The sequence below is a fragment of the Protopterus annectens genome, chromosome 7.part0, assembly GCF_019279795.1.
Source record: "Protopterus annectens isolate FY-2018-M chromosome 7.part0, PAN1.0, whole genome shotgun sequence".
In the NCBI taxonomy this organism is placed as follows: Eukaryota; Metazoa; Chordata; order Ceratodontiformes; family Protopteridae; genus Protopterus; species Protopterus annectens.
The window spans coordinates 1,167,332,442-1,167,359,507 of NC_056739.1; the positions used below are offsets into that span (position 1 = coordinate 1,167,332,442).

Here is a 27,066-nt window from a genome sequence, read left to right on the forward strand (position 1 = left end):
TAAGAAAAATCGGGTTATTTGATTACTTAAAATTTTCTTGCAGAAGATGAGGATTTACTTCTGCATGGATCTTTCCTTCTTTAATAATGTCATCACATTTTCCCTAATTGGTATGGATGTACTCCATCTGTGATATAATAACCTTTAAAACCCTTTGCATTTTGAACATTTAGATGATCTGGTCCATATTTTTTTTTAATCCATAAGCTACATGCCTCGAGTGGAAGACTGCTTGCTCTATGAAGGTACGTCTGGTAAATGCAAATTGTTTAATGTTTACATTCCCTGTTTCTAAGCACTGGCATTCAAATGTGTTGGCTCAGTTGCATCTCCGACAGCACTAGCTTTAACTTGTGATCCTCCAGTAACTATCTACATTTGTGTAGGTATTTGATTTCTACCCATCCTCTACAAATGGCTTACTTTTGGTTGACTGCTCTAAATGTTTTATATTTACTATACATATCTTGCAGAGAAAAGGACTGGCTTACCATAAATGGACAAATCATTTTATTTATCTTTTTTTTTTTTTTAAATGTTATCTGCCACATCAAGCTAGAGCTTGCCGGTCCATGCAAGCCTTTATGAAGGGTTAGCATTTTTTTACTGTAGTAAGGTCTGTGCTGTCCCCTTACAGTCTTCTAAAATTGATCCCAGTAGGAAATCAGCAGAAAAATGCAAGGCATGTAGTAGTTTATTACAAAGGGTTAAACCTATGAGGTATCAGTGAACATCCTCCTGTGCAGGTGGGTTTGATTCCCGAACTCTTCATTTTCCTGCTGCGTTTCTGATGATCTACCCAGTGTTGCTGACATCAGGTCACTTCTGTTGAGTCTACAAAACTCTAATGCATTCCTATAGGAACAATGTGAGACTGTGTACAGTGCATACCAGTCAGTGCAGTGCTGTTAGCAACAGGCATTTTTATACTCATTTTTTACTGAATCAGTTTTAGAAGTGGAAACGGTCAACAACATGAGCCCCCAGGATACCCTTGGGTTCGACACTAGTCTCGGCTTTAAAGAGATAGATGGGAGAAGTATGATAAGCTGGTAGACCCATGGATGTGCAGAGGGTACTGGAGTAGCCAGAAAGAATGAAGCAGAAGGGAAAAAAGAGGGAGATTTTATTTGTTTGGGCTACAGGGATGATGCCATTGGTTATGTGACTTGAATTCAAATCACCCTATGGATCCAAGTGCTCTGAGGCAGTCGTATTAACCTGTGAACTACCACATCATTGGAAATATTGTATCATGTTGTATGATTTTGCAGTACTGTTGTAGATAAAGCTCAAGAAGCATGTATATGGATTTGCTGTTTATAGGAGCTGCATTCGACAGGCTGCTAAAGTTTTAGAAGCACTGTGCTATATCATCACATTGAATGGTGATAAGTTCAAATATCCTTTGTTTGAACCAAAAAGTCCAAAAGCCCTAAACCGCAAAGTTACAGAACATTGATTTTTTTCCCAGGGAAAAAAATCGGTGGGCCGTCTTTGGGGCTTTGCTATTTTTTCCACTGTAATGTGATCTTGGAGTTGGTATATTTAAGTACGGGGGTGTGGGGTGCACATCCCCCCTTCAGTTGCTTTAAAGTTGTGATTTTTTTTTTCACGGAGCAGTGATTTTTTTCCATGGGAAAAAAATCGCTGTTCCTGAGTTAGTTTTTAGAGTTTTCGGACTTTTAAGTTCAAACAAAGAGCGTTCAAACTTATCACCATTCGATGTGGTGATATAGACCCATGCTACAAAGCCAAGGAAGTATACAAGTTCATGGGTTCATAGGTTGGTACTAGGCTATCGGCCCTAGGGCCTATGCAAGCCTAGCCATAACAATTCCCTGGATATTTCTTCCCACAATATTTACTTCTCTGGGCCCCTGTCTAGCAGGGTGACTGACATGATCCCTGGGGTGAATTTCCTATCTCCCATCCAATCATCAAGGTTCCTTTTGAAGAGGGCCAATGAGGCACTCTGCTTGACATGTATGAGCAGTCTATTCCAGAGTATGGGGAGTCTCTGGGTCAGGAACCTATCCCTCCAGCATGTTTTGTTCATTGTGATCACAAGGTTTAGATCCCTGGAGCGTGTGGCTCTGAGGGATTGGGATTTCTTTAAGTGGAGCATGTCCAACAGCTCAGGGTCTGACATGGCCTTGTATGTTAAGCAGAGATCGCCTCTGAGTAGACGATATGCCACAGTGTATAGCTGGAGTTTTTTTAGATGGTCAGCATATGGCATCTGCTTTAGGCCTGTGATTCTTTTAGTGAGGTATTTCTGTGGCCTTTCCAGTTGTTGCAGATGTCTTGTGAGGTACATACCAAATGGGGTATTATACTCTATAATGGGTCTAATGAGGGATGAGTACAGTGGGACAATGACCTCCTTTTTTCTGGATGAAAAGCCCTTAGTGATGAGGTGTGCCACATAGAAGGATTTCCTGACTTGTTGCGATGTGGTTATCGAAAGTGAGACCACTGTCCACCTGTGTCCCTAAGTGTCTCCTCACACTTTCGATGTTTAGCATCCTGCCACCTATGTGGTAATTCATGGGTACATGTTTCTTTCCAAGGGGGATAACTATACATTTCTTGGCATTAAGCTTGAGCCCATGGCTCTGGCATCAGACATCTGTTTCTGTAAGGCCTTTTTGTACAATGTTCACATCATTTGGGGATTCAATAATGGCTCCCAGTTTGCAGTCATCTGCAAACTTTGTTAGCCAGAGTCCCTTAGTGTTGGCCTGTACTTCAGAGAAGTAGATGCCAAACAAGAGTGGTCCCAGGACTGAACCTTGAGGTACTCCACTTGTCACTTGTCTGAAGCTGGATTTGGAGTCGGCTACTTTTACAGTCTGGGTTCTGTCAGTAAGCCAGTTGGCAACCCATCAAGTGACGTAGGGATTTATGCCCAGCTTAGTAAGTTTATCTATGATTCCAGAGTGGGTGATGGTGTCGAAGGCCTTGGTGAGGTCCAGATAGGCTATGTGGACCACCTTACCCCCGTCCACAGCTCTGGAGACTGATTTGAAGAAGTCAATCAGATTCAGGAGACCAGATCGGCCCTTCACAAACCCAAGCTGGGTGGGGTCCAGTGTTTGATGGTTGCCAATGTCTTTGTTTATAAGTTTCATGATGATGTGTTTCATGCCCTTGCAGATCAGACTTGTCAGACTGATGGGATGATAGTTCCCAGGATCCAAGGTGGATCCTCCCTTGTGGAGTGGGATAACTGTAGCTGTGCACCTCTCAGTGGGCACGAACCCTGAGGCGAGGCTATGATTAAACATGACACTTAGGTGTGGTGCTAGTTCATTTTGTAGTTCATGTAGTACACAGCCTGGGATGTCATCTGGTCCCATGGATGCTGTTAGCTTTGGAGATTGCGGTTTCTACCTGTGTGGCCGTGATTATCGGAATTTGGCAATCTTTTGGTATTGAGATGGGCCCTTTAGGGGGTGAGAGGGGGGGGTGAAGTTGGCACTAAAGCAATCTGCCAGGATATTGGCAATATCCTTGGGATCAGTATATTTAATGCCATTCTGTTGTAGCTCAGAGAAGATCTGAGCATTGCCATTTAGATTTTTGACATAACTATAGAATGCCTTGTGGTTGTCTTTGGAATCGTTGGCAATTTTATTTTCGTAACTAGCTTTTGAGGATTTTGAGGGATCTCAACTTCTTACTGAGGCTGGTGGGGGAGTTTTTTGCATCCTGGGATTTTCCTCTTTTCTGCAACAGGTTTCTTCCTTCTGTTGTATAGTTTGTTTATAGCAGGGGACCACCAGATTGGCTTCCTTTTTTTGGAGACGAGCATCTTGATTCTATTTGGGATGGCATGATTCACGCACAAGTGGATGTGCTCGTACACTGCCTTAGTGTAGGATTCTGCAGTCGAACTTCCAGATCCCATCTGCGTGGGTGTTGTGAAGTTTACTTCTGACTTCAGTAGCATGAAGTTGGCTTTGGAGAAGTTTTTTAAGGAGGTTTCCTTACTGAGGGGTGGGGGTGGTATGTGGATGTCAAAGGTGATGAGGGGGTGACCACTGGTGTGGAGCATCTATCTCCCATGTTGGTAATGACCAAGTCTAGGATATTGGCTCTCCTGGTGGGATAATGGATTAGTTGATCCAGGGATTTGGAATTTATGAATTCCAAGAACCGTTGGGAAAAGGAGTTGGTACCCGAGTCATTTTCCCAATAAATCACCCAGTATTAGGGTGTTTGCTTGTATCTTAATATTTTCCAGTATGTTTAGAAAGGTGTAGTGAGAATCTTTGGGCATGGTGGGGGATCTGTAGCAAGCTACAATTTGGATTGCAGTCTTACCTAGTGTTAGTTTCACCTGGAGAATTTCAGATGCATTGTGTTGGGCAACTAGCCTGGAGGTGTGAATATCCTTGGTGAATATGGATACTCCTCCACCTTTAGTGTTTCGGTCTTGGTTTTGTGGCCAAAATGTGTGGTAAGAATTGTAGCCTGGTATTGCAAGGGTGCTTTCTGGAGCCTTGAACCAGGTCTCAGATATCGATGTTCTCCATTTTTAGGAGTGCCTCGAGAGAGTGCATTTTGAGGTTTAGACTTCTAGCATTGAGTAGCATTACCCTCAGATTTTGCATGCTTGTATCTGTTATGGTCGTGGTTTTATCCTTTGAACCTTGCCTAAAAAAGGCACTATAGGGATGTCAAGAGCTTTAGCCAGTAACCTGAATCCCAGGGATGACAGGTGCAGACCATCTCTGGCAAATCATCGTAGTTTGTCGATCATGTCTTCCCAGGCAGACAAATACTGGATCCCCTTTGAATGACACTAGAAGCTTAGCCAATTGTTGAAGTCAATCATTTTGTCCTTCTACTGTGGTATCATTCTGAGTGAAGGCAGGATGCTACTCAGGGCTAGGGTCATACCTGCCTTGGTCACATGATCCAAGAGCTCTTCCATGTCTCTTTTCATGTAGTCCGGGGAGGTACGTCTCAAGTCATTCACCCCAGCATGGACAAGTCGTATTTGTACTTGTTGTGGAGTGACTTGAGTGCATGCGTTATGTGGTGGATCCTGGCACCTGACAGGCAGCTGACTGTAATTTTCTCCTTGTTCAGCCTGGTGAGTGGAACATCAGTGTGCCTGACTATAGAGTCACCTATGACTAAAGTGTTGGGTACATTGTCTTGCCTTAGGGACTGTTGTTTGGTGGCACACTGGTGTTGTGAGCTATGTGTCACTTTGGTTGTGACTGGTGTTTGTTTGCGTTTCGGCTTCGGAGGTCCTTGTTGCTTGGGCAGGTTAATGTTAAGGGCCTCCGCATATGTGGGTTTAGTGTTGCTATGCATGGGTGTTGATGGTGTGAGTTTTGAAGGGCTATGAGTTGCTTGAGGTGTAATGCATGTGTTAACCTTCACCTCTTGACTGTCTAGCACAATCTTGGCCGGAGAGAGTTTAGCTTCCAGTTTGGCTATGTAAGTGCATCTCTCGCAGGTTATAGTGTTGGGTGGTAGGAGGAGAGGATTGCCTGTGTACATGAGGCAGTTGCCGCACTGCCTCAGTATGCCCAGATTCACCAGGTGGACAGGAGAAATCACCAGAAGCTGACCCTTGGACATGCCTGTTTAGGTGCTTTTTTTGTAAAGTTTGAGCCGTTTTCTTTTACCTTTGCAAAGTACTCTGCAATTATAGGCTGTTTGTGGAGTGGGATAACTGTAGCTGTGCACCTCTCAGTGGGCACGAACCCTGAGGCGAGGCTATGATTAAACATGACACTTAGGTGTGGTGCTAGTTCATTTTGTAGTTCATGTAGTACACAGCCTGGGATGTCATCTGGTCATAGTGCCTATGATTAATTTCTCCTTATTGACAAGGAGAGCTGAGTGCTTGAATCAGTTTCAGGCTTCCTAGTGCTTTTCAGCAGGTTCTAGAGCAAGTGCTAGTCACAGGGGTTCAGAGTTTAGTGCTACTACTGGATTAAATGTGCCTCACTCTCTAGTATCCGATGCCTTTAGAACCTGAGTGTGGGTCTTTAGGAAGAAATAAAAAAATAAGAGATAATAAATAGAAAAATGAGATGACTGGATAGCGGAGAAGGTTTCCATGCTCTTGTATGACTTGCCGGATGGTCAGGCGTCACATGAATTGCTGATCCTATGTTTGCTATGCTGTAACCTCAGGGAGCTGGAAAAGGCAAGCTAGTGATGGAGTTTTCCAAATGCAGCTTAGCTAGCAATTGTAAACATTTAAAGGCAGAAAAGATGGGCAGTGTTTTTGGGCTTGCTTTGTGGAAATTTTGTAAGCAGTCACTGTGTTTCAGCTGTTTCATGGGGCTCTGGATAGGGCAATGCACGTCTATCTGTGAGGAATGCCATTTTATTTTTGTGCACTTTTCTAGTGTCTCATAGAATTCAGTATTATGTGCTTACAGTTTTGCCTTTTAGTTGCCACTACTACCTAAATATAAGTGTAAGTTATATGCTGATGTGTTTAACACAAGTCGCTTAATTCTGCTTGCTGTTGGCTGATATGGGCAAAGTCAGTGATGTGCTAGATCAGCTTGGGGTAACAGTTGCCTGTAGGGTGGCTTCATGTTAACCACTGCCTATTTAGTATGAAGTACAATTCCTGTAGAGCTCCTTTGTGAAAAGTACCTGGTTTCATGGCAGGTGAATATTATTCTGCTTTTTATCCAGGAGGGAAATATTCAAACTATTGATTTGCAAACTCCTGTGGTGAGAGTTTCGTCAGCGTTTCAGAAGCTGTAGCACTGCTGAGTCACTCATTATAAATCACTCCTCCTTACCTTTATGATTTACCTAAGGTTGTAGAACACAGCAGCATATGTAGGCACACAGCTTTTACCAGCCATGTCATACCAGGTACATCCTCTCTGTTTAGGCAGTAGGATAAACGCAACAGTGAGAACCAGAAGCATGTCCAGATTTGTTAAGGTAAGCACAAGATAAGTGACTAATGCTATAAGTGTATGTTTTTACTTATGTGCATCCTTTTGTATGGTGCGTACTGTTTACATGCTGCTCTGCAAACTTGCTTTTTGGCACAATTTTTTTAAAATGGTAAGATCCATCAAAATTCGTATGTGTGTGTGTGTGTGTGTGTGTGTGTGTGTGTGTGTGTGTGTTTGTGTGCATGTACATATATAGATATATATGTGTGTGTGCATGTGTATGTAATGTATGTGTATATATATATATATATATATATATATATATATATATAATGTGTGTGTGAATATATATATATATATATATATATATATATATATATATACAACAGTGTGTATATATATATATATATATATATATATATATATATAATGTGTGTGAATATATATATATATATATATATATATATATATATATATATATATATATATATAATGTGTGTGTGTGCATTCTGTTTCTGATAATTTACTGATGAAGCTCAGAAATGCTGTGGTATTTTAGAATGGTGGAATAATAAAACCTATGCAGCTGGTTTGCTTGTAGGAATTTGGATAGCAGGATGGGACTGCTGCATGTTTTTTCTCTTTACCCATAGTGCATATGTATTTTGGAGCCAGTTTATATCTCATAGTTACAGATCAGAAATTATTGCGGCAACAGTTTTTAACTTGGGACTGTCCTAAAGTAATTTCAGTGATAATCCGCTCCAAGAATAAAGAAACATACAAATGGACAGTGTAGAAAATAGGGACTCTAAAACCTGTATCCATATTCTGCTGTTCTTATCTCAACTGGCTGAGATGCAGGACAAAAGAAACTAACCACATTTTCCACATAAGAAAAAATGATTGTGTGTTACAAGATGGTAAGAGTTCAAGACTGTCTGAGAACACGAACACTGGACATTTGTCAGGGGTGGTCAAGTTTGTGTGTTTCTCTACATAACTGTCATTTTATTTACTATTTAGTTTTAGTCAGGCCCCACAGCTTGCACTTCTAGGCAGACTCTGTTTTGGTTGGGTACTATCAATTTCAGTATTCATTTTTCTCTTATATTTTTTTAGATTATGGTTATTCCATTCAGGAAACTCCCTGCTGCTGCTGTAGAATTATATGGACCCTCTCTGGGTGCATACTGAGGGTGGTCACCTCTCTGAGTGAATTGCTTGTTCCTCCATTGTGTATCAGATACTGGTTAGAAGGATTAAGAGGAATGGATGGCACAATCCCCCCTGCATAGTGAAGATAAGGGGTGAAACGCCCCAAATAAAGGTCATGGTTTTGGACTTGTGATGAGTGTGTTTCAGGGGAAATTACCAGTCACAAAGTTTTATATTTAACTTTTTTAAAGTGTTCAAATTTAGCTGTGCTATCTACTTCATTTGGCACATTCTTGCTGCCGGCCCATTTATATCAAATGAGGGAGCTACAGGTTTTTTTCTGAAAAAAGTAACTAAGTTAAGGTGCTAAGCTGCATCTCTGGGCATAAATGATGTGCACAGACATGCACTATACAAAATTATAAAATATGTATGAACTTAACTTATTAATACCTTTGTGGTGTTTATTTATTTAACATTGGTTTATTTAGCATTTGTTTACTGGGATTGTCTGACTGGGATGACTAGCAATCCCCTTTTTGGCAGAAGCCCAAGTTCCCCAGGGGAAAAAAAAACATACAATAAACTACAACACCACACTAAATGTGGACAAATACCTGTCATACCTTAAACCTCCTTACTCTCCCTTCTTCACTCACTTCCTTACGTCTATTAGTTTCTCTCCCCTGGCTTTCTCTCAAATATATTATAAACCTGCTTTTCTCTCACTTTGTATTGCACTTCCCATTTGTATTATTCTAGCTCACCTTTATTTTCTCTATAAACTGGCTAAAATTTCTCTAATAAATCCTTGTCATATAACATGTAACTGCTCTTAACCAATGTTTTCATATTATGTCAAATGTGGGTAATTATTTAAACTGTGTATTTTGTTTTTGTATTATTTTTAAAGACTGTAAACTTATTATTCTTAAAATGTTTTGTAATACTTTGGAGTTTTTCTCCCTGGGCCACCACTGAAAATAGACTGCTACTCAGTTGGAATTTCATAGTAATCACGTCAATAAATAAATAAATAAATTACAATACATATGATTACATTACAGTAAGCCTGTTATAGTCTTAATACATGTTAACTACACATCAAATGCAGATACAGTATGAAAAAACATGGAAGTCTTACAGTAATTATGGAACATGAACATACCTTACTGTAATAAGTGAGCATACCTTACTGAAAAGAGTGAGTATACTTTAACGTAATGAGTGAACGTACTGTATCTTACTGTGATTAGTACTTACAGATTACTAGTGAGGATGGTGGAAAAGCAATGTGCAGAAATAGTATAAGTTTTGAACTATTTCATAGATGTACACTCTAAGAGAAGTTTGAGTAAGAGAGGTTCAAGATAAGCTTATCTAGTGTAGATTCTACAGTATGGTATTATGAGAAGGGATGATGTCAGATTCTACACCATGATAATGTGAGATGAGTTGTTGATGTTAATCAGTTGTATGGCAAGAACAGTGCCATGATTGGGTTAAGGTGTTGCTTTAGTTGTCTGAATAGAATCTGCATAGCTTTTCAGTTTGTTTTAGACAGAGTGTGATAAGAGTTCCACAATCATAGTTAGCGTATAAGGATTTATCTGCTGAATTGTTAGCTATGGTTGTGAAGAGATGATTTTGGTCTGAGAACAAAGATCCCTTGTTGGTAGGTAGTTGTGTAAGGTGTTTCTGAGGGATGGCCAGTTGTCTTGATGGTAGATTTGTGAGCGAGTGGTCAGTAGTTGAGAATAAATAAATAATCTTAGTTCTATCAGTGCTGTGCAGTGATGCAAATAAGGTTGCTGGTTTGTTGAGAATTTAGCAGTTTTGTTATAGCATAAGTCTAGTTTAGATCCGAGAGCGGAGTTAAGATTAATGAGAAAAGTAGATGTATATAGGAGTGAGGGGAGAAGGTAGTTAGATGCTGTTGTTTTGGAATGGTTTGTTAGGTAGAATTTGATTCTATAAAGAATCAAATCTTAGGAGTATGTGTTTAAAATGCTGCTTAAGGTAGTTATGTCCTGAGTATTAATACCTAATATCTCTCAAGAGCAGGTCTTAAACACTCTCTCCAAGGTCAAAAATACAAACTCTATGGCAGCAGACAACATCCAAGCCTGTGTTCTACATGGGTTAAAACGGGAATTGACATCACCATTGGGCATGCTTTTCAATCAGTGCCTAACACTGGCTTCATCCCAGAATAATGGAAAACCAGTCATTCCTTTGCACAAAGGGGGTGCATCCACTGACCCCAGGAACTATAGATCCATTAGCTTGACCAGCTTTATCTGCAAGGCCATGGAACAAATCATCATGGACCTTATTAACAAAGATATAGATAATCCACAAACACTCAACTCCATCCAGTTTGGCTTTGTTAAGGGGAGATAATGCCTGTTAAACTTGGTGGACTTCTTTGAGACAGTCACCAAAGCCCTAGATGAGGGCAAATTTGTGCACACGGCCGACCTAGACTTAGCCAAGGCCTTTGACACAATCCCCCACTCAGGCATCATTGATAAACTCATCCAGCTGGGTATCAACCCATATATTGTCAGGTGAGTTGCAAACTGGCTCACTGATAGAACTCATATGGTCAAAATAGGGGACTCCACCTCCTCCAGCAGACCTGTAACCAGTAATATTCCACAGGGATCAGTTTTGGGACCCCCTACTGTTCAGAATCTACTTCTCCAAAATCTACTTCTCCAAAGTACAGGCTACCAATAATGGACTGTGGCTGACAAAGATTGGTGATAACTGCAAACTGAGAACAATCATTGAAACCCCTAGTGATGTCAACATCCTGCAAGAAGGTCTTACACAGACTAATGACTGGTGCCAAAGTCATGGTCTTAAACTTAATGCAAAAAATGCATTATCATCCCCTTTGACAAGGGTGATGTTCCTGCAAACTACCACATCAGTAGCAATACCCTAAGTACACAGTCAGTGGTGAGAGATCTGGACACACAGGTCTACAGCAACCTTAACTTTGATCATCATGTCTGCATTTGATATTGCTCATCTCATAAGTAAGGACATTGCCTCTAGAAAAAAAGAGGTTATAACCTCCAGTACTCTTCTCTCATCAGGCCAATAATAGACCACAATGCTCCCTTTATGTTCCTTTCCAACCTCCTGCAGCAATTGGAGATCACAAAGGTTCCTTACAAAGAATATTCAGGGTCTTCAAGAAATGTCTTATGCGGATGGACAGAAATCATTGTCACTTTACTCTGTGTTGTACAGGCTGCTCAAAGGCAGCTTGTGCCTTGCATATAGAGCAATCTCTGACTCAGCTTTAATGGAAATGCTGCACATTTGCAAGTCAAATGGCACACAGGTCACTCACTAAAGGATTTTAACCTAGTATGTGACATCAACAGAACTTGCTGGAGAAGGAGATTTGTCTCACAGAGGTTGCCCCACTTTTGGAACAAGCTTCCTATTCATGTTAAACAAAGCCCCTTCTTGTCCCTATTTATGCATACTTTGGACAATTGAATGGGTAACAAGAAACAGCGGGGGTTCCACCTGTATCTCTCTTGGACAGGGAAAATAGGTGCTGATTTTAGTGCCTGCTTGAACCAGACACCCTTGGGAACCAGGCTAGGCTTGTAAGGGACCTGGGGCCACTACCGTAGTAATGTCCTATGATCTTATGTATAGCACCATGGGGATGTTCCTACCCCATGACATCTGAAGTTTTGTACTTGTCTGAATGACTTCCAGTACCACTGAGTTCTATTTGTTGCCTTCTCAGATGGGGTTAAGAATAATCAGCACACCAATTCTCTTACCATCATATACTATACTAAGATATAAAACTAAAAATCCATGCTAGCAGGATGGGCACTTTGTGCAAATCAATATTAATACACGGAATATATAGATTGCAATCTGACACATGAGCTATAAAAGCTTTGTATTAATTATTGCTAGTTTCAATTACAGCACCTTCTCTATTAACTGTATTTTCATTTAAATCTACTGTTTGTCATAATTTGTGTCCTGTTTTATTTTGAATTTGTTTTATCTTGCGTAACTGGTGCTTTGGTATTAATGCACTTTATTAAAGCTGAGGTTGATTAATTGATATTTCATCTTTTCATTTCAAAAGCTAACCTTACTGTGTTTAGATTATTGTGGAAACTACTATTATAATTTTAAGTATAGATGACTCCAGTATATCCTTTGCAGGATTAGTACCTGTCTGATAAAATGTTCAATCAAGTAACCCAAACTCTGAGTTGTTAACGTTTCTTGTGTATGTGTATTCTAGTTCATAGAAAGGTAAGTCATCATGGCATGTCTGGCAGATAGCACAGAGGATTAAGTTTATAAGGTGTTAATGAATTGCTTCCTGTAGTCTATGGTTTGATTGTTTCATCCTCTGTTTTGCCCACTATAAAATTCTGAGCAAGTTACTTAGCCAGACAGTGGTTTGGGAAATTGGGCTTGGCTCCTCAGTTTATCCTAAATCACATGCTCAGTAGCAGCCTATGAACTGATCACCTATCTTGCTGCTCTCTGGACAAGAATCATCTTCTGTCTTTTATTCTACATAGTGGTAATCCTACTGGTATTGTTATTCCAACCAGTGTGTGTGTGTGTGTGTGTGTGGGGGGGGGGGGGGGGGGTACATATATGTTTGTTTTACTTTTCTTAACTTGGTAGTTGAGCTGGTTTCTTGAACCATTCAGCCATGAACCAGGCGAAATGAAATACTGATATGAGATATGCATTTGTCAGTAGTATAATATCTAGTAGCTCCTTAAAAAATGCATATGTAGCAGTACCACAGATTATGAATGACATTGTAACCACGTTTCTGTTATAGTAGTATAGCTGGTACACTGCTGTACAACATGCTGGTGACAGCTTAAATATTATCCTGCAGTCTGTAAACATTGTTTGTTATAACATTTATGCACTAAGGTGCATTTTTTCATGAGATATGAAAAGGGTTCCATTATGGCACTATTAAATTATATGCTACCGTGCTCCTTTACTGTACTTCATTTCAGTGGTGCAACATATATACAGCATTTAAGGACTGATTCCTATATTTGATATACCGCTCAGCCCAAGTAATCCTGGGAGATATGCAAACCTAAGAACAAATAAAATAAGTTTACCATAAAAGTTTACGTAACAAAATCCCTAGACCTTTCCACATATGAAGAAATGTATTGTTTTGCAAATATTAGCATGTTTGGCAAGTGCATTACTAAAAATATTTGTCTCAACAACATACATTTTTTATGAATTCTATAGTAAAATTCTCTTGAATTTGGCCCTATATAGAATGCCTAGAATTCAGTACAGCATGCTACAAGTACTACAAATTTTGACTTACAATTGAAGTTCCCTGGTACTGCAGCAAAGCACAATTCCTCAGAAATATTGTGCTGAGCAGCACATACAGTGAACCAGCTTCTAGTTTTGAAGGAAGGGAATCAGAACTGGAGAATGCATTCTGCAGATCCAAAAGGTTTGCCTACAGAAATTATAGTAATAGTGTCAGCAAGGCAATGCCATATACAGTAGGGGACCCAAATGAAAAGCACCTAAGAAGTTAGAGTTTTCTGTCCATAGACTTCCAATATACAAAACAGGTTACAAAATTTGAGCCTGCATTGCAGAGCAGGCTTCAAATAATGCTAGCTATCAGAAGAAATAATGAAACAGAAAGGGAAAAACATTCCAAAGAGGTATGAAGTCTAATTTTTTTTTTTAATTATCAATCTTTTCAGTCTTCAGTACAACTGAAATACTGAAATACAAGTGTTGAGTCAAGGCCAGTGATTTGTACCTGCAGTTACAGCAGATATTTATAAAATGCTAAACAATTTGTAGAAGTTTGTTAGACGTCTGAATCTAAGATTCATTTTTAATGATCTGGGACAGCATAATAAAAATTTCAGGTAACCTAGTTTATGTAGTCTACCACTCAAACCTGAATTAGAAACATTTTAAGAATAAGAGAGAGAGAGGTGTAAGCTGCTAAAAATGAAATGGGACAAGAGGTTTTATAATTTAGAAATGGAGGAAAAGTCAGCCCTTGTCAGACTTAAGAATGACAGTGAGTTGTTAACAACTAAACGCCACAAACTTGCAGTTCTTGATACTAAAGAATACACAGCAGCTATATAAAATTTGCTAAATGACCAAGGAAGTTTTGTGGAGTGATGCAGTGAAACATGCAGTTTAATAGATTCATTTATTGAAGAATGCTTAAATGAAGGTTAATCCTCCATTTAGACCTATGGTTGCCAGTGGTGGCAGCAAAATGCAGGCAATGGCAATTTTGTTGATAGGGTTCTTCAGGAGATAGTGACAAAAACTGCATCTTATGTAAAAGACGATCTTGATTTTATTCAGACTATTTCTACACTTGAAGTCTCAGAATCAGTTTATTTGGTTACAACTGATGTTAAATCTTTGAATACATTTATTTCCAGTGATGTTGGTGCAGAGAAATTTTCTAGCCAACTGTTTCAGCAGATACAAGTGCAGACTGAAGTATTAGATGTTATTTTATCGTATAAAAAGTCCCGAGACCAATGATTTTTAGTAATGCACTTGCCAAACAAGCTAGTATTTGTGGAAAAACTAAACTGATGGATAAAGTAAAAAATTATAGAACTAAATTTGATGATGAAGAAGAACTTGATTGGAAAGAATACATATTTGGCAATTGGAGTTTTATGCTTGTAGTTATCTAGGGTTAAATGATAAAGGATTAAAATTTTCTTGAAAAGAAAAAAATTAAATCATGGAACATGAGATGAGTTACATGATTAGTAGCAAGATCAGTGTTAAGTATTTGTTCTAATTGTTACTTCAGTCTGAAAAAGTCTCTTAAAAAGGTGAACGTGCTTACAAATTACAAATTAAATTTACTTTTTTATTTTTAAAATGCGTTTGTTTTCTATTCGGTATTTTTGTGACATACTATTTTTGAAGTAATGCCTTACTTCAGCGTATTAATTATCCATCCAACATTTGTTAGCATTTATCATCAAAACCCATTCAGCAACTCCTATACATTTTTACTAACATTTGTATGTCTTTTTATTTTTTTATTTGTTTTGTAATGCTCAGTCTAGAACAAAATTATTAGATCATAATAAATATAAAATCAACAAAATGTTTCCCCTTTTTGGCAAATAAACTGTCAGATTTACATATCAAAAAATGCCATTCTACATTTTGCACTACAAAATTCCCAGAAAAGAAGTTGACTTCCCCTCTTGTGTTTTCCCTAAACAGTTCTGAATCATCTTTTTTACTCCCGAAGGGCCATTAGCTTATAATCGCCTCAGGGTGCTTTAATGGCTAGTGGCCATTCTGATATATAAAATAAAATCGCCTTCTACCTTGCCTCACTTTTATTCTGAACCTGCATTCTCAACATGAAAAACTGTTCCATCTCACCTGTCCACTTACTTTCAAAAATGCCATTCCAGCTCACATCTCTTCTGGTTACTTCTATTAGACACAATGAATATGTAATTATTTTCTGTGAATTTTTGTATATGTATCTGTATTTATCAATGTATTTTAGTTAAAAATATGAAAGGATTTTTTTTTAAAGGCTGATTGCCATTTGTCAGGATAAATGTTCTCTACAGAATAATTCCTGCTGATGAGACCAAGACAGATTGAAGGAAATGAATGCACCTCTAAGCTAGTATGACTGATTTTCTGAACAACTCATCATTGAAAGATTTGCATTGCATTCTGAAAAGAAAGGACACATGACAAGAACCACAGGCTGAATATGCAAAATAACAGAAATATGTGACGAAAATATATGATGAAAATAGTTATCACGTAAGGATTGTGGAAAATGATATTCTGAAGTTTGAAGATGTTTTATGGAAATGAACTGGTAACACCCTTGCCCCTCATGAGCAACATGTAAATATTCTGCCCATCTCAGGGTTATTCATGCTTAACATATAAAGGCTAAAATTGTAATGTAAGGCTAGGCTTCTAAAGATCCTCACAGATCAATAGCCTAGTAAGTACCTGTGAACCTATGAATGGCTAGTTTTCAATATATGTTGTACCATTATAAGGAGTGTCAGACTCTGCATATAACTTCCTTGGGTGGTGTGGGATAAATGTATATATCTTTAGTTTATTATATAAGCAAGTAGAACGGGTTTTGCATTAGATTATAATATAAACTCCTCCACCTTCCTGCTTATAATTTGAGCATATTATTCCATTTCAGTCCCTCTGCTAACATCCATTGTTTGCTTTGTCTACCCATATCTCTGAAGCATGATTTGCTACAACCTCCACTATAATATATTTTCTCATAGGTTCACAGGTGGTGCTATGCTACTAGACCAGGAGTTATTTAAGCTTCACAAAGCTTATCCCAGATTTACCAAAATATTGCTGACATGTCATAGGTTGATACCCTAAGGAATTTTATGGTTATTCTATAAGCTTCTACACATGAAACATTCACAGGTTGCCCCTCTCCCTTAGGTGCCAGGTAAATATGTGATTTTGCATCCATCATTCCAAGTTACATTGAACAGATTAAAGATAAGCTTCTCCTCTTATCTGGAACAGGTTTCCCATCTACATGGAGCAATCTCTGAGAAACATACCTGTCCCTCCAGCTAGTGGCATAGCTCAGATGGGGTGAGAGAAGAAACTGCCCCAGGCGCAAAGTGTTAAGGGGCATAATTAGTCAATCCCAATCACTCTTTAATGTAATACTGGCTTTTAAAAGCCAGTATTGGACTTGCAGTCAAACCTGAGTGCTGTAAAGTTGCTTATGTAGTCTAAACTGTAGCAACTGCTTATTGCATTGTAGCAAAGATCTAACTGTAATAAACTAATCACGTTTGCTATTCACTTGAACAGGTGAGGGGCTGGAGTGCTAGCTCATAACATCGACCCAGACTGCTAACTGAACCAGCTACATTTTTGCCTCCAACATGTGCTGACTATGCCACAGACCAGGTTTAGGTCCTTGGAAAAGGTTATTTCTGCTGATATTTGTTTTGTGGATATGCAGCAAATCTAACAGTGATGGATCAGAGGATGCTTTGTAGACTAGGCATAGGTCCATGGATATGTACAAGCCAATATCATAATGGGGAGTTGGCTTAATAGTTAAGGTCTTCACCTCACAAATACAAGGTACAGAGTTTTATTGTGACCCCTGGTTATTGGTTAGGCTTGTAATAGTTTGCAGCCTGATAGACTAGAATTTGTCTGTGAACCTACAGATTACCACACAGAAGTTTGTAGGAGACAGAGTGCAGGAATACTGCTTTAAGACAAGTCTATGTAGGCCTTGTTGCTTACTCCCAGTATTTTTTGTGAGGAACCTCTGTGGTCTCTCAAGCTGCTTCAAGTGGCTGGACGGGTATATGCCAAAGGGTACTCTGACTGGTCTAATGAGAACTGAGTACATTGGAATAATCATACCTCTCAAATGTACAGATTTTGGCAGAATGCCCATATTTTTGCCACATATTTTTGGTTCATTGTTCATAGAATTGTGGTTTTCTGGCAAATTAGTGGCAAATCATTAAAGACTAAAGTTAGAAAATGACATATATTTGAGTTTCAGATTTCATACCCTTCCAAAAACTCATGCCAATGTAAAACCTGTTATTCTATCACATTTCTAAGCTTGTAAGTGCAATATTTAAAAATTCTCCCTATTTTTGGGCCTTTGTCCCACTTTTATTTATGGCTTTGTCCAGATTTCTTGCTCAAACAGGTTGAGAGGTACGGGAACAATAATGTCCTTGGACATGGATATCTGGTCTGTATTAGGTCACTGAAATGGTATTCCAGCAAACACCTACTCAGTGACCCATAAGCAGTGAAACTCGCATGAGCAATTCACTGAATTCACTAAGGGCAAAGAAGTAGTTGCCTAAAGCACAATGGATAGCTACAGAACTTTGCCCTTTTCGCCACTGTAGTGTGATCCAGAGTTGGTATATATAATTAGGGCTGTATGGAGGGGTGAAGTCCCCCACATCTGGGGGTGTGGCGGCAAAGTCCCACACTTGGGTGGGTTAAGCTCTCTCAACTCAGTACTGGCGTAACCAGTCAGGAGGAGAAAGAAACCACACTCACTACAATTCCAGTCTCACATAGACCTACCACAACAGCAAATCAAACACATAATCACACAAAAACATACTCGGAGGCTCTAAATAAAGATCTGCCTAAGCAGCAGAGACCTCCAAAGAAGACACCCAAGCAACCGCTACCCCAAAACAAAACACGTGCAACACCTATCTCACAAAGCCAGTGTGCCGAACAGTCACAGCCCTTAAGGCTAAACAACACACCTGATACACTTGTAATAGGTAACTCTATCGTCAGGCACACTGACTTCCCGCTTACCAGGCTGAACAAGGAGAAGGTCACTGTGAGCAGCCTGTTGGGCGCTAGGATCCGCCACATAACATAAGCACTCAGGTCACTCCAAGGCAAGTACAAATATGACTCTGTCATTGTCCGTGCTGGTGTGAATGACCTAAGACGTACCTCCCTGGACTACATGAAAAGAGACATAGAGGAGCTCTCTGAGCATGTAGCCCAAGCCGGTATGACCCTCACCTTGAGTAGCATCTTACCCTCACCAAGAATGATGCCACAATATGAAGACAAGATGATCAATTTCAACAATTGGCTTAAGTACTGGTGTCATTCAAAGGGGATCCAATGCCCGTCAGCCTGGGATGATATGCTCAACAAGCCACGATGTTTCGCTAGGGACGGATTGCACCTGTCACCCCCTGGGCTTTCGGATATTGGCAAAGGCTCTTGCTACCCCCATAGTGCCTTTTTTAGGCAAGGCTCAAAAGACAAACCCACCTCCATAGGTATCACAAGGGATAAGAAACTAAGAGTAATGCTACTCAACGCCAGAAGTCTAAACCTCAAGATGCATGCACTCGAAACTCTCCTTAGCATGAAGAACATCGATATCTGTGCAGTAACAGAAACCTGGTTCAGGGCTCCGGACAGCACCCCAGCACTACCAGGTTATACCTCATACCATGCTTTTCGGCCCCAAAATTTGGACCGAACCACAAAAGGAGGGGGAGTATCGATATTCATCAAAGATACCCACACCTCCAGGTTGGTGGCAAAGCACAAAGCATCAGAGACTATCCATGTGCAACTAACAGTGGGTAAAGCTGCCTTCCAGTTTATAGCCTGCTACAGACCACCCTCCCAAACCCAGGAACCCCACTCCGCCTTCCTGAGAACACTGGAAAATATGAAGGTCTCTCCAAACACCATTATATTGGGCGACTTCAACTACCCAAACATAGACTGGGAGCATTACTCTAGCTCCAACACCCTAGCCCAAAGGTTCCTAGAATTCATAAACTCAAATGCTATGGAACAACGTCTTACCACTCCCACAAGAGGGGAAAACATACTGGACCTGATCATCACCAACATGGGGACTCTATGCTCCAGACCAGAAGTGTATCCCTCACTGGTAAGATCAGACCACAAACTGATCTCACTGGATATTCACATCCCGACCCCACCCCCTGCCCAGGAAACCACAGTGAAAAACTTCTCTAAAGCAAATTTCATACTCCTCAAAACCGAGGTGGAATCCTTCAAAGCCCCTGGGTCTGTGGAAAATGACCCAGACCGCAGAATCCTTTTTCAATGCATTCTATGAACACCTTCAGGAATGCATGGATCATGCAATCCCAAATAAAACCAAGACCCAAACCTCCAAAGGCAGACGTCCTGTCTGGTGGACCCCAGCCATAAACAAACTATACAATAGAAGGAGGAAGCTACTACAAGATAAAGCAAAATCCCAAAAAGGGAAGGCATCTCTGATCAGTATTAGCAAAAAACTAAGGGCACTCATAAAATCGTCTAAGGCCAGCTTCGAGAGAAAAATTGCACAGGACACTAAGGATAATCACAAGGCTTTCTTTAGTTATGTTAGGAACCTGGGTGGGAATTCCCAGATATGCTCAAAATTAGTCCAAAATGACAAAAAATACACCGAACCCACAGACATTGCCAAGCTGAAAGGTTCAGCGCAAACTCCCCCCCCCCTCCCCACCAAAAGGGCAAATATCTATCCCAGCAGAGTGCTGCCCCCCTGACATCTCAGATGCTCAGGTAAGAGCCGCCCTTTCCAAAGCAAAAAACACAGCATCAATGGGACCAGACGGTGTCCCTGGTTGCGTCCTACATGAACTCCAAGAAGAGCTAAACCCAAACATAAAACTACTGTTCAATCTCAGCCTTACTACAGGATATGTACCCAAAGAGTGGCATACAGCAACAGTGGTCCCTCTCCACAAAGGTGGTGCCTCAACGGACCCTGGAAACTATCGCCTCATAAGCCTGACTAGCTTGGTCTACAAAGCTATGGAAAGGATCATCATGGACCTCATAAATATATTGGGGAACTACAGACACTGGATCCTACCCAGTTCGGTGCAGATCCTGCCTGTTAAACCTGGTTGACTTCTTTGAAACAGTCACCAAGGCCATTGACGAAGGGAAGGTGGTCCACACAGCCTACCTGGACCTCGCAAAAGCCTTCGATACAATACCCCACTCGGGCATTGTATATAAGCTCACCAGCTTAAATATAAACCCCTATGTCACTAGATGGGTTGAAAACTGGCTCAAGGACAGAACCCACATGATTAGAATTGCTGGAGCCATGTCAGACTCCAAACCAGTTACAAGTGGCATCCCACAAGGCTCAGTCCTGGGACCTCACTTGTTCGGTATATATTTCTCGGAGGTACAGGCCAACACAGAAGGACTGTGGCTGACCAAGTTCACAGATGACTGCAAACTGGGCACCATAAGAGAGAAAAATTGCACAGGACACTAAGGATAATCACAAGCCATGGCCTCAAGCTAAACGCCAAAAAGTGTATAGTCATCCCCTTTGGCAAAAACAAAGTTCCCACAAATTACCACATAGGTGGTAATCCATTAAGTACAGAAGTAATTGGGGACCTGGGGACCCAAGTTTATAGCAATCTCTCATTTGACAACCACGTGGCCAAAGTGGTTAGAAAAACATTTTATATAACCCACCTAATTATGAAGGGATTCACATCTAGATTAGGGGAGGTCATCGTGCCTCTTTACTCATCCCTCATCAGGCCCATAATTGAGTACAAATGCCCCTTTTGGGATGTACCTTACCAAACACCTGCAGCAACTGGAAAGACCCCAAAAGTACCTCACCAAGAGGATCAAAGGGCTCAAACAGATGCCATATGCTGCCCGGTTAAAGAAACTCCAGCTCTACTCAGTGGCATACCACCTGCTCAGAGGCGACCAGTGCCTGACGTATAAAGCCATGTCCAAACCGGAATTAAGGGACATGCTGCACCTCAAAAAATTAAAATCCCATCAAGCTACATGCTCGAGAGACTTGAACATCAGCACTGAAATAAATAGGACATGCTGGAGGGACAGATTCATAACCCAGAGGCTCCCTTCACTCTGCCTAACCTCGGCTGGGATTTTATTCCAGAGTCCCTCATTGAATCTCTTCAAGAGAAATCTTGATGAGTGTATGGGAGATCATAGGTTTACCCCGGGTATCACTTCTGTGTCATTGTTAGACAGAGGCACAGTATACTAACCTCGAAAAAGAGCATAGCAAAATTAATTTAAAATAGGTGGCGAAAGCCAAACATACTCTGGCTAGGCTTATAAATGCCCTAGGGCAGATAGCCTAGTATGAACCTATAAAAGTTGGTCCATTGTGCTTTGGGCATCTATTTCATTGCACTTAGTAAACTCAATGAATTGCTGACACAATTTTTGCTGATTACAGGTTGCTGAATAGGTGTTCGGCAGAATACCATTTTGGCAAACTAATATAGACCCTGGATACCATGACCTTACTAATAAGCTGTGCAATGTAGAATTTTTCTCACCACAGTAGACTTCGTTGTCAAAGGTTGTGCAACTGTGGATATGCATTCCTAGATCCCTAAGCATGGAGTTTACTTTTAGGAGTGTATTATTAATTTGTAGCTGTTGTCTTAGTTTTATCAGCAAATGTTTCTGCCTTACACTATCCTGACTTCCCCTCCCTACCTGGTGCACTCTGCCTACAAACTTCAGGGTTTTATCTTTTGTACCCAACCTTGCATAAGCATCATAGTGTGTGACCTTTCCACTCATCTTTTCAGTCCACTGGCAGACATGTTTACACTGCAACCTATTTTCTAAGTCCTTAAGGTGTCTCTGCAACCTGTCCATATCTTGTAGCTGAGCATTGCCTTCCTGTGTTCCTCATTGACTTCTTTAGTGAAGTAACACTCCCTCCTCTTGACATTTTACCAAAATAACTTCTCAAAGAGAATTTTGAATAGAGAATTCTCCTGATGCAGTGCCCCTATAGCCATGATTAGTACATCGTGCCATGGCCATATATCCAAGATTACCATATCTGCCGTTTGCAGAATGCTATTCAGTTGGCACATACTGAGCTTCAGCACTGAGTGCTCTCTGTTGGAATCTTTTCCTGTTATATGTTACCCTTTTCAAAGTGACCATAGCTTGCTTCCCTACTACTGTCCCAAACAATTGTTGTGCCAGGATGGGCGCTGCTAAACTAACCTGTCATTTTGACTTCGACTCCTTAGTTCCAACATGCAAAACAAGAGATAGCACCCTCTAAAATAAGGAGCTTCTCTTGCTTAACTGCCAGATTTTATTTATTTATTTTTTTTTGACATACATAAAATGGGGTACTCCATTTTCATCTGGTATTGCCTATGATAAAAGGGTGATTTTAGAGGATTATTCCCATCTGTGTATCTATGTACATGTGTAACAGTCATTACCTGCAGATGTTCTGGACTCAGTAAGAAGTGATAGTTCAACTGTTCATTAAAATATTTCTACTTCATTTACATCATTAAGTTCACCTGGACAAGACCATGTAATCAAAAAAGTAAAAAGACAGAAAATAGTGAAGTAAATTCGGTACACGGGGCATGCATGAGTCAATACCTAACAAGCCCTGGAAGTAGGGAATGAGCTTGTAGATGTATAGAATTTTCAGCTTATCAATTAAAAAGTGGGCAAACTAGTTGGGTTGGATCTATGGCTGATGACAGGAATCACAATAATAACTATAATAAACAAAACTGTAAAGTAAAAAAAAAAATTCCTACACACTACCCATCGCATTTCTAAATGTACTAAATCTGAGAAAGTACAACATTATTTCTATATATATAAAAAATAAATATATATATATATATATATATATATATATATATATATAATGTGTGTATGTGTATATATATATATATATATATATATATATATATATATATATATATATATATATATGGGTTCCTGTTGGATCAACAATCCACATCCCCGAGGACCAGATCACCGAGACGAGATCGCCAACACTGCACATCCCTGACAATGGTGAATAGTGCAGAATGGGATATATTCCTATTTCCACAATGTGGTGCAATCTTGGAGTTGGTATATTTAAGTAGGGGGGTTGTGGGGGTGCAGGGGGGCTTGCTCCCCTTTTATACAGGTATTTGTTTATTTTTTTAAGCATATTACAGACACGGGAATAGGTTCTATTCTGTAATGCATACACTACCTTTGTTGGGGATGTGTCATGTTGGCTATGTCGTCTAGGTGATCCGGTCGTCGGGGATGTGGATTTTCATTGATGTAACATGGATCCATATGTATATGTATGTATGTATGTATGTATATAATGTATATAAAAATTATTTTGATAAAATGCTGGAGATGAATCACGAAAAGTTAGTGCAACTAGTTTAACATCACACCAGGGTACGATGTTTGGCACATTTCATGATGTATTATGTTGTCCTTACTTGCCATGAAAATCTGTGTTGCAGTATGTGGCAAAATTAGAGCTTAAACTCATTAGAATGCAGTACAGTTGTAGAGGTGTTTGTAACTTGTGGCAATGGAAAGAAAACGTTGTATCGTGTATTTGTAAGAATTAGAAGTCATGCCTATGCCTGTTCCGTTTCATATGCATCCCCTGTTAAACATGTACTTTCATTACCTTGCTTTGGTATTCCAAAATCTGACACTGTTCACTGTATGCACCAAAGTACATTAATATACTTAATAATGTAATTGTAAGAATTACACATCATGCCTATGCCTGTTCCGTTTCATATGCATCCCCTGTTAAACATTTACTTTCATTACCTTGCTTTGGTATTCTAAAATCTGACACTGTTCACTGCATGCACCAAAGTACATTAATATACTTAATACTGGGCAGTTTCAACAGCATTACAGTAAAGTTTATGAGACTTGAGTATCCCCAGGATTGAAGAAATAATGCTCGCTGGGTGAGTATTCCAGGCTGTCCTGAGATATGAGGAAGCTGTGCACTGTAGGGGGCATCATTATGGACCAGTCTTTCTAAATATCCGTTATGAATGGTATTAGCAAATCAAACACACAAGGTTTGTTTACCTAGTAAAAAGGGCATCAAGTTTCATCTTAGAATATAGAAGAATTTAGTATTCTATTTTGTAATGATGCAGTTTAAGCTGAAAGGAAGAGCAGTAACAAAGTACAACATTGCAGCTCTCCTGTAAGTGCGTGTCGTATTGGAGATGTCCTGATTATGAACTGTACATCTTTTTGCTCTTCACAAATTAAGCTTTTGATTCTCTGTGGTTAGAAACACAGGGATACAGTTGTGCCAATTACTGACCGCATTGTACATACCCTTTTGTAAAATAAATTTTAAAATAAGCTTGTGGTATTACGTTTGATGGGATATGTGCAAGCATTGTTCATCCTTGCAAAATGTAGGTTTCATATGTTTACAAGAAATGCTCTGAGGAGGAGGGATCTCATAATGAGTCAGGGGAGAATTGGTAACCGGGGGATGAGAGAAACTGGAAAAGTCAAGAGACCAGCTGTGCATGAGTAAGTAGGTGCAGTTACTTAAAGCAACACAAGTTCCATTCAAAGGAATCAAGATTAGGAAATGAATAAGCATGACCTTTCTTTCTTAACTGGCTCGTATAAGAAGCACTGGTCACTTTAGGAATAAATGAGAAGCCTGCAAAATGTCAGAAGTGCTTGGATCATGAGTTTGACTGAAAATAAAAGATGAGGGGCTTCAAGTATGAAAGAAGTACAAACAAAGTAGTCTAACAGATGTTTCTGTATGCTTATAATAACAAGAAGCACTGAAAAGATACGCTGGGAAGTTTAAGTGCATCTCTCATTAACAGAAAACAGTAAGTAACAATTTAACTAATTTTATTTATGTATTTATTTGCATTTGTTTACTGGGATTGTCCACTGGGCCAGAATGAGCCCATTTTCAGTGGAGGCCCAGGGAGAAAAGCTCCACAATATAACAAACATACAACCGAGGACATTAAGTAACAGATAAATAAGAAAGTCATAAATCACTACTACATACATTAGAAAACAACTTCTCAGTAATAGTTAAATGAACAAAGTAAAAGCTAACAACATTAATTACAGTGCAGTAACAGGTTTGCAGTCTCAGTACAGTAACAGGTGTGTAGTCACAGTTGAGTAGGAGCACATTATTAGCAATTACATTTGCTACAGTTTGCAGCTACTTTACTTTCATCTTACTAGATGATTATTTTTTTATTTTATTTTTTTTTTTTTGCAATTTCTATAACATGCAACACTATTATCAAGTTAAATGCCAGAAAACAGATACTATCATTTATAGCTCAAATTATCTTGAGGAAGCTAAGAGATAAAATGAATACTAAAAACAGTAAGAATGTGGCTTTGATGAAAAAATCCTGTATACTCAATCTCTGTTATACAAAAACATTATGTATTGGTCCAGAATGAGTTAGACAAGCTGTCTACATTCATACATACATAATAAACAAGACTTTTTAGAGGTGAAGGCAATGCAAAATACTATAAAGGGGCATCAGCCCCTTAAAACACAAGAGAGGAGACGTGCTTTTGTTTTTGCAGGTATGACTTGTCTATAGAACTAATGATATTAAGTAGGCAGGATGAAGCATAAACCTCAGACACAGAGACCATTGAGCAGATGGAAGATGTGAAACGCCTACCCAGCCTGGAAAAATAGAAATGTATTTGGAGTTTATAATTCATTGTTTAAGACTGAAAATTGTAAGTATTTCCCAGTGTGGGGCTGAATATGCTGGTGTAGGCTGGGGTTTGACATCATAAAATTTTGTAAGTAAGAAGCAGGTGAGATGGTCATGTAAATATAAAATGCACTACAGGCAGGCAAGTCGGATGCTGGAATATGCAGGTCTCGCGAGACTGTATAATGCAAGGAGAAGGTCCATAAGCATTGTCAACTTAACTTGGGGCTTGAGATGTGTGTTCTTCCTTCTCAGATATAGGGCAGGGAGGGGCTGTGCACAAAATGTTATTTTCTTAAAGCAAGATATTGTATGTTCTTCCCCACGGTATGTAAAGGAATGGATGAAAATGATCTCTTAACAAGAGCTCTTTTATGCCAGGATCCATGAAGCTTCTTCCTGAGCTACCGACCTTTATCACTTGTAATTAAGTCACTGGTCTAGTACTAAGACAGAACATTATATTATTTCAGCCCATTACTTTCTGCCCTACCAGAAGGAGTATTAAATGGAACAAAACTGTTAGTGCCACAGCTGTAGTATATGCTGGTCACGCCAATATCCCTCCAAGTATCTCCCGTGAATTCTGTAAAATGTCCTTCCTTTATCAGTGTTCCAGTATTCTTTATAAATGAATATCCTGCCAAGAATAGCCGCACATATGGCCAGTGGCCATAAGTCAGATGTAACATACAAGTCAGATATGACATGTAAAGTGTAGGGTATGTAAGTTATGTGCAGGTGCCTAAGCCTCAGAACTACTTTGCTGCCTGTCCAAACACTCCCTTTTGAATTCAATCTGCAAGTCATTTGCATTAATACAGCTACCAAGC

General features: G+C 39.6%; 1 protein-coding gene across 2 annotated transcripts in view; it reads left to right on the top strand.

The window, feature by feature from the left end:
- The window catches only part of STRA6 (signaling receptor and transporter of retinol STRA6), a 585,684-nt gene that overhangs the window by 145,029 nt on the left and 413,589 nt on the right, over positions 1–27,066 (top strand). Inside the window, exon 1 of one of the 2 annotated variants that reach the window (XM_044077760.1) lies at positions 25,228–25,360. The exons of the other annotated variant lie outside the window; for it this stretch is intronic. The gene's annotated coding sequence lies outside the window, so the exon portion shown is untranslated. Of the gene's footprint in view, positions 1–25,227; positions 25,361–27,066 lie in introns of those variants that run through there. 2 annotated transcript variants of the gene reach the window in all.